The sequence below is a fragment of the Petaurus breviceps genome, unplaced genomic scaffold, assembly GCF_028583685.1.
Source record: "Petaurus breviceps papuanus isolate PSGF00001 unplaced genomic scaffold, PetGlider_PUasm1.0 90591, whole genome shotgun sequence".
In the NCBI taxonomy this organism is placed as follows: Eukaryota; Metazoa; Chordata; class Mammalia; order Diprotodontia; family Petauridae; genus Petaurus; species Petaurus breviceps.
Genome location: NW_027187280.1, coordinates 5,313,804 through 5,322,864, shown reverse-complemented (window position 1 = coordinate 5,322,864; position 9,061 = coordinate 5,313,804).

Genomic DNA, 9,061 nt, shown 5'->3' with positions numbered 1-9,061 from the left:
CCTTCCTTCCTTCCTTCCTTCCTTCCTTCCTTCCTTCCTTCCTTCCTGCTTTCTTTCATCTCCTTCCTTCTTTCTTTCCTCTCTTTCTCTCCTCCTGCCCTCTCCCTTCTCCTCTCCTCATCTCCCTCCTCATTTACATTGTTGTAGTCACTATGTATGTTGTTTTCCTGTTTTTTTTTTTACTTCATTTTGCATCAGTTCAAGTAAATCTTCCCACGTCAGATCCTGCCTAACAAAACCCAGGAACTTCAAAACACTGAGTTCAAGAAAGCAGAGGCTTAACTGAAGCTCTTTAAATGTTGGTCTGGTCAGACACAATGGTTGCTGAACAGTGACATAAATAGTTTTACCTAATAAATGACCCTTCTAGTAAAACTTTTTTTTTTTTGCAATCTGGATCAGTCAATCTTTTTCCTAATGAATGATAAGAAAAATGCAAATCAAAACAGAAATTTTGTCCCCATGTTTTGCCTTACTGACAAAGATAACAAAAGATGGAAATAGTTGGATTGTGGAAAGAGTTATATTAATATGCTATTGGTAGATCTGTTAAGTGATTTAACTATTCTAGAAAATAGTTGTACATATCTTTTGACCCAGAGATGCCACTAAAAACCGTTTACCACAAAGGAGATCTTATTTTTAAATAGATAAAAAAATTTTTTTTATCTTATATTTATTTTATCTTATATTTTATTTTATCTTATATTTGATTTAAAAATAAAAAGAAAGATCCTCTATACACCAAGATTTCTATAGCAGCATTTTTTATGAGCAATTGGGGTTAAGTAACTTGCTCAAGGTTACATGGCCAGTTATTTCTGGGTGTGGTGCTAAGTGTCAGAGCCCGGATTTGATCCCCAGGTCATCCCAACACTGGAGCCAGTGCTCTTTACTTGCTCAGCCACCTGGCCGCCCCTATAGCAGCATTTTTGATGGTAGCAAAGAACCAGAAACAAATTGCTCATTGATTGGGCAATGGTTAAGCAATGGTACATAAATATAATATATTATTACTGTGTTATAAGAAATGGTGAACATGGTGAATGTAGAGAGACATGGGAAGAAATACCAACTGATGCAAAATGAAGTAAATACAGTCATAAAACCAATATACAAAATGTAAGTGGAAAGAATAATAAAAACTCTCAAAACAATTATATGAAAGCATACTGACTAAGCTTGGAATCAAAGAAGAGACATGAAAATGCTTCTTTATTCCTTCTTTACAGAGGTGGGGAACCATAGGTGTGGATCACAGAATATAATATTGAAGGGACAATTAGCTGGTGGATAGAGCACCAGCCCTGGAGTCAGGAGAACCTGAATCTTCAAGTCCAGCCTCAGACACTTATTAGATGTGTGACACTGGGTGACTTAACCCTGATTGGCTTAAAAATAGAATATAATGTTGGATTTGGTTCACGTTTTGTTTATGTAGGAGAGTTGTCTTTGAGTAATCTTCTAGACAGGAAAGTTCATGATATAATCACAAATAATTAATGAAGTTTTTAAACAAACTAAACATTTTGGGCACAACCAATGATATCTTTTGTCAATAGCTGAACATTGTGATTGACTGAGTGAACAATTTAGTCACACTCGTGGTATCTTTAAATGGCTGAGTCCTTAATGAATTTCAGCATTTCTGGAGTGGGAAATATTCCAGTCCCTGGAGAGCTTTGTGGAGGAGACCCCTGTGAAGGGATGAGAGGGAGAGGGGGATATTTCTTTCTCTCCTCTCCCATTGTATATGGCATCTATCAGTGACTTTCCAGAGGAATGCACTCTATCAAGCAGTTAGAAGTTTCATTGGTTCATGATATTTAAAGTCATAATTGAGAGATCAGAGATACACATTCTAAAAACCAACAACACAAAAACCAAACACAGATCCAGAGAGACAGTCACTAGAAGTATAAAGTAGTTTCATCAGAGAATAACACTGACTTTGGAGAGGATCAGACCCTGACAACCCAGAGCAAGGTCTATTAGGAAAGAAAGGACTTCTAGATCTTTAACTGCTAATTAATTGTAAGTTACCATTGTCATTGTGAATACTACACGTTTGCATCACAATCATTGTACACTAAGTTTGAACTCACTTTTCCTTTGAATATTGTATATATTTGTGGAAAAATGTGCCTCAGGTTTATGGGGGGTAATGTTTTATAGCTACTGTTTTTACTATACTATCTTAGTAAATGTCTTCACTAAGAGTTCATTGAGTGTACTGGTTGATCACTGATATGGACACCTGTTGAGGATAGCTATACCCAGGATTATCCCTAGAACTCCATGACAGCAGCCATCCTCCGGGGACTCAACCTGGCTGGAGCATGTGTATGTTGAAGGAATAATGTAGATATGGGGCTACCATTAGTTTTGCTGAACTTTTCTTTCCCTGTTAAAACTTCTCTTTGGAAGTGGGGCAGGGGAAAGGAGTATGAGGAAATGTAGGTGACATAAAAACAAAATATATCAATAAAAAGTATTGAACTCAGTCTTGAAGGAAACTAGGGCTCCAAAAGGTAGAGGTGGGTAGGGAGTACATTTCAGATAAGGGGGAGACAGAGCAATGCTATGCAAATAGGAAGCGGCGAGTCACATATGAAGGGCTAATGACTGAACCATAGAATACTTGAGGAAGTGAAATGTAGGCTGGAAGGGCAGATTTGGGGCTTGAGATGCCAAATACAGGAGTTTGTATTTGTTCTAAGAGTAATAGAGAGCTATTGGGGTTGATTAAAGACTGGTGACATGCTCAGACCACTTTAGGAAAATCACTTTGGCAGAAGTGTGGAGGATGTATTGGCAAAGGCAAAAGAGTTGAGTTAATGAAAACAATTGGGAGGCTGTTGTTCAGTTGTTTGTCATGTTCAATTCTTTGTGACCCCATTTGGGGTTTTCTTGGCAAACATACTGGAGCGATTTGTCATTTCCTTCTTCAATTCATTTTACAGATGAGAAAACTGAGGCAAACAGGGTTAAGTGACTTGTCCAAGGTCACACAGCTAATTTTTGTGTTACATGTCTGAGGCTGTATTTGAACTCAGGTCCTCCTGACTCCAGGGCTGGTGTTCTATTCACTGTACCATCTAGCCACCTGACGGGGAGAATTATTAATGTGTCATAGGGGAAAGAGGACTGGGTTTGGAGTTAGAGGAACTGGGTAAAATCCTAGCTCTGTTCTTTATGATCTGAGTGGTCATGGGCAAAGTACTTCTCTGTTCCCAGTGTCCTCCTCTCCTAAAATGAGGGAGTCAACTAGATGACTTCTAAGGTCCCATTCAGCTCTATGTATTTGATTGTTGGGGCTACATAACCTCTCTGAGGCATCAAGGTTTAGGGAGAAAGAGTCAGTCATGGGATCAGAAGACTTGGGTTCAGATCTTAGCTCTGCTACTTACTGCCCATGTCCCCTTGAGCAAGTCACTTCTCCTTTGAGGGACCCAGTTCCCTCCTTGTAAAATTAAGGGGTTGGATTAGTTTGTCTTTCAGGGAGGTACCTTCCCATGCTAAATCTATGATCCTATGACTCAGTTCACAGAGAACAAGGGGATGACTCTTGTCCAAAGGAGAAGCAGGTTGGAGGAAAGACCCATTGCTTGTCTGCTGTTCCAATTGCTTGAGGTTGAGTTTGAGCATCACTGAAAATGGCAGAGACCCAGCAATCTGGGGCCTCTCTTTTCCTAGAGGGAATGAACTTACTTGACCTCTTGAAGATGGGCCTGACCCATTAACCTAATTATTCTGGCCCGACACCAACACATTCCAGGTGACATGGGGGTGAAGCCCGATGTGCATCCAATCCACGGGGCACTTTAAATGCTGAAACGAGGAGACCCAGATGAGTTTATTAGATTATCATTGCGGAAGTTAATAAAGAATTAATTCCTCTCTGTGTGACATCCACAGGCAGTTATTCCAGTAGCCTGTCCATTTACACAAAGCCGAGTATTTGTCAAGTGTCAGACTCAATTCCCATGACCCAGGCCCCTTCAATAATTCTGGATTAGGGATAGCCTGAAATGACATTACACAAATTTTATTCCAAGATGCATGGAACTCTGGGGACCACTCAGGAATTTCAGGTTAGTGAAGGTTATTCCGTCAGCAAAAGCCGGGTGGAGAGGAGTTCTGGGATAGTAGGGCACTGCAATATATCGTCCGCCAGGCCTGTGACAGAGGCAACATGGCCAGCCATTCAGCGCGTGGGAGCCTCTCTCCCTCTGGCATTGCTGGCCTGATGCTAGACTTTAGGGCATGTTTGTATTCTCTCTGGATAAGCCAGTGTGGACTCAGCCTGACTTGGTCCTATAGCTCCAGAGACATAACTAGTGGCATGAAGTAGTAGAGAGAGGCAGGAGTAGGAAGGATAAAACAGTCATTCCTGCCTGGGAAACTCAGTGCCGGCAAACAGCTTCATGTCCTGAAACGTGAGACAGCTGAAAGTCCCTTAAAATAGAATCCCTTAGAAAGCGAAGGAGGAAGAGAAGAGCGATAGAATGTTCTGAAATAGATACCCAGGGGGAGCCCATGTTACTGAGTGTAGTATGCTGTAGGAATGGGGAGGTGGAGGGCACCGCTGGAATGGCCTTTTCTACTCCCAGAGTAGTTAGTCATGTGTACTCAGGGTTTGGAGGTAGGTGCCCAGGAAGGCTGAATAGAGATGACCTCCACTTGCAGACTGAGCTCAGACAAAGGAGCTCTGGGCACATGGGACCAGTATTCTCTCAAGGTCATGGACAAGGCCAACAGTTATGATCACAAGGAGGGGATATTTAGGGAGTATAAACATATATGATTTCAAAAAGCCCTGGTGAGGCATCAAGGTGGACCTTTTCCTTTTCTGCTTTCTAGAAATACCATTTCCTTTTCCCGTTTCACTCTGGGTTATTGATTTTTTCTTTCCTCTTGTAGTCTAATGGAACTGGAATGAAAAAAGATTTTTAAATGTAAGATCTTGAATAAGAGGAAAGGGTCTTATGGATCCTAATTCAAGCTATCTGCCCTTTGGGGAAAGGAGGGTATAAGCCCAGGGCAATGTAAGGCATTCAGAAACACTCTGAGGGTGGGTATAGGCTTATGGCCAGGGTACTTTCAGCTGTTGTCATAAAGGATGCTAGGGATCATATATGTATACACACATATATGATATTTATATATAATATATATTTTGCTTGAAACCAGGGCATTTTGTTTCAGTGGGAGCATTCTGTCCCAGCTCCCAGGGTTTTCCCCCCAATGTATTAATTTCTATGGTAAATTCACAAAGCTGGGTCTGGATCCAATTGGGCTGCCCTGTTAGATGGAAGCACAACTCTTCAGTTTTACTTTTTTAAATAGGATTTTATTTTTCCCCCCAGTTACACATATAACAAATTTTAACCTTAGTTTTTATTTTTTTTTAAGTTTTGAGTTCCAAATTATGTCCCTCCTTCCTTTTCTGTATTCCATTTCCAAAATGACTATTTTGTGGAAGAAAACCTGAACTAAAAAAAAGTGAAAACCAGTAAGCTTTGTTCTATATAATCCTTCAGTTTTAGAGGAAGCTTTGTGGTTTTCCTTTGCTTGTTTGATATACCCATTAGGATGTAAGTTCCTTGAGGCCAGGGACTGGTGTCTGTATCTTTGGGTTTAGGGTAGTGCCTGGCACATAGTAGGTGTTTTTAACTGTTTATAATAACTGATCAGTTGATTGATGTGCTGTGCTCATTGCCTGTTTTCTTTCAGCCTTCATGGCTCAAGTCTGGAGTATTGGCTTCATTTTTCCCAAGATCCAGGTGAAGACAACAATGGTAAGCCTTGCCATCTTTCAGCTGTTAGTTACTCCTTCACTCAGCAAGTCTTTGCTGAGCACCTGCTGTGTGGCTAGTCCTGTAGTAGGTGCTATAAACAGAGACAAGTATGGCAGGATGCCACATGTTTGTTGAATGAATTTGTTGAGTGAATCCACCTGTGCTCTTGAACTCATCACATTTTTCCTAGTCTGGGATTCAGTTCCATCAATCATTCACTCTGTCTTTTGCATCATCACTGTCTTCCTTCCTGCCTGCAACCATGCTTAAGGAAGTTGGAGAAGAGAACAGAACATTCTAAGAACGAGAAATGGCATTTGCAAATATTGCAGAAGTAAGAATGTATGTAGGGTGTAACTGAAGGACAGGGAGGAGACTCATCTGTCTGTTCTAATGGTAATAGCACACATTTATTTTTACTTTTTGACAAGATCTGTGATTTCATCAGTGTTTTGGGTGAGGAACTTCTTCTGCCAATGAGGTTGGCACCTTCTATGCAATTATATATTTTTAGAGAGTTACTCTAAGGGGCACTGAGAGATTAAGTAACCTGCCAAGGTGGCACAGTCTGATTCCAAGGTCAGCTCTTTATCTACTGTGATGGGTTTTAAAATTTACAAAGCATTTCAAAACGTCATTAAATTCTAACAAACAACTCTGTTAACTAGGTTCTACTTTAATCCCACTTTACTGATTAAGACATTGAGGCTTATGGTGGTTAAGTGTCTTGCCTGGTCAGGGTCATACTGCTAGTGAGTGTCTCAGTCTTCCTGACTATAGGACTAAGGCTCTATCCACTATACCATAATACCTCTTTGTCTGTAGGAGAGGGTTCATGTTGAGGAGTAATGGGAAGCAAAGTTAGATTCAGAGGGTCCATGAACTTACATGGAATAAAATACCATCTTTTATTGTTACTAACTCTAACTGAAATTTATCCTTTTCTTCAGTTATTTAAAAATATTATTCTGAGGTATCCATAAGTTTCATAAGTTTTCATTTGTGCCAAAGAGTCCATGACCCAGAAAAGGGTAAGAACCCTTGGTTTAGAGAGTCTTGAATGTCTGAATAATTAATTACAGATCCCTAGAACCCTTCCATTCAAAGGGTCCCAGCATGTCATCTAGCAAGTTTTTAGCATGATTCCTTTCTATAGTGTCTCTGACAAGAACTCAGATAATTTGATGTAAGGATTATTCTAAGGTCAATGGTGATACTTTCAGGTGTCAAGATATTAGGAGAAAACCTGTTTTCCAGAGCTAAAGTCCAGTTGACACAGGGAACACTCAGGATCAGATTCCTAGAATCCTCGACACCACCATCAAGGTTCCTTCCACTTCTGTTTTAAGGTGCTGCCCCTTTTGAATTTGTGATAATTTTATTTGTGAAAAGGGCAGAAAAACAGGCAGATCTAAGAACTAAGAGAACCTGAGAGAAACAGATCCTTAAGAAAAATAAAAAGTACTTCCTGAAATGAAAGATGGCTAAAATGGTTGTTTCCTCAGAACTAATTTACATTATAGGTACTTTAAGACTGAAAGCTTTGTAATAAGTAGAGTTTTTTGAGGATTGTGAGAACATTGTACATGTTGTTTTCTTATTCTAAGTTAGAAATAAGTCACTTCATACCTGGAAACCCTGCTCTTAGAAGGGAGTAGCTGAAGAGAAAAAAAAGACAAGAAAAACCACTGCTTTGACCTGAGACCAACTAAGAAAGACATTGGTAGTTTTTGCTGGGAGCTGATCTGACTGGAGGAAAATTTTGCTGTTTAAATGAACTGATTAGAATTACACTGTTGCTGCAAAGGGTAGGCTGCTTGACTTTTTAGTGCTACTTACAGTTTGAAAAGTGGAAAGCCTTTAGAAATTTGTCTACTTTGCTCTTTACAACTGCATACAGCTTGAAGGAGGGCGTCCCCTCAGATCCCAGTGAGCAAATAAGTAGAATCGTGGATTCTAGAATCAGGGGAATTGTTTTGCTGAGGAAGCTAATGCTTAGAGCTTAGTCAAGGGAACAGACCTGGTTATCGCTACAGACCCCAAGGTTAGAATCTCTGTCTTTCCTAAAAGAACTTGACTGTATTTCAGTAGCCTAGGAGTAGTAGTTGGCAGAAAAGTGGTTTTGCCCAGTAGACAAATGAAAAACCCCAGAAGAGGAACATCCCTGCCCATCAGGTGAGTGCTGACTTTCCTTAAGGAGATTTCAAGGTCTGTAAGTCCAGAGTTGTAAGTTGCACTGAGCACGTAAGCTTTCTCTATTTATCTTCTTGCTTACCAGTTTTCTGCAAGTTTGTACCTACTAGTCTCCCTCATGGACAATGTATGCATTGATGGGAACATGTGAACCAGTTTTATGGGCAGGCTATTATGTTATGATTAGTGCTGCTTTTGCCTTAGTGTTTAGTAAAAGTTTCATGATTAATTATAAGTGGTGTCATCTTGATTGACCTGTTTGAAAGGGAGGCATACCAGTGGGGCTCAGAGGCTACAATTGTGAGTGGTAGATGTATGTAACTTCTGTCTACCCTAGGATTACCCCATCACTCTAAAAGTGAATTATGGCAATATGTCCACCCCCTCTGCAGAACCACCCCAATCTGGGTGCAGGTGGGATGAGAGAGACAGCCTTAGTCCAGAGTCAAAGCTAGTGAGAATCGCATTATACTGACATTCTATGACTTTGAATTCTCTATCTCCTGAGGGAGTGTGATAGTAATGGCAATTAAAGATTCCCCTGTATTGGCTTGGTTTTCAAATTGATTGTGTTAAAGCCCAGAGTTTGTTAATCCCACCTGTGGGATGGGCTTGTTGATGTGAAAAGAAAGTCCTGAACTGGGAGGAGCTGGTGATGTAGATTTGGAGAGACAAGAGAGAGGTGGAAGATCTTTTTGGAAGCAGCACCTCGTGGAGAGAGAGACTAAGAGAATTGCTGGTGGCCGCTTTGAATTGCCCTGGACTTTTGAGACCTGCCCCCTGAGCTGCCAAGGACTGAGGAGACATGGCTGTTTTGCTGGTACTTTGTCTGTCTGTTTTGATGTTGTTTTGTCAGATTTGTCCACTGGTGAAAGACAGTCCTTTTGTTGAAGAAGTCCTGGAACCTGGCTGTTCGCTAAGAAGCCCTGAGACTGTTCTGCAGACAGAGAGTGAATACTGTCCACTGGTGAGGGACAGTACTGTTGTTGCAGGGGTCTGGAGACTGTCCTGCAGACAGAATGAATACTGTCCACTGGTGAAGGACAGTGCTGTTGTTGCAGGGGTCT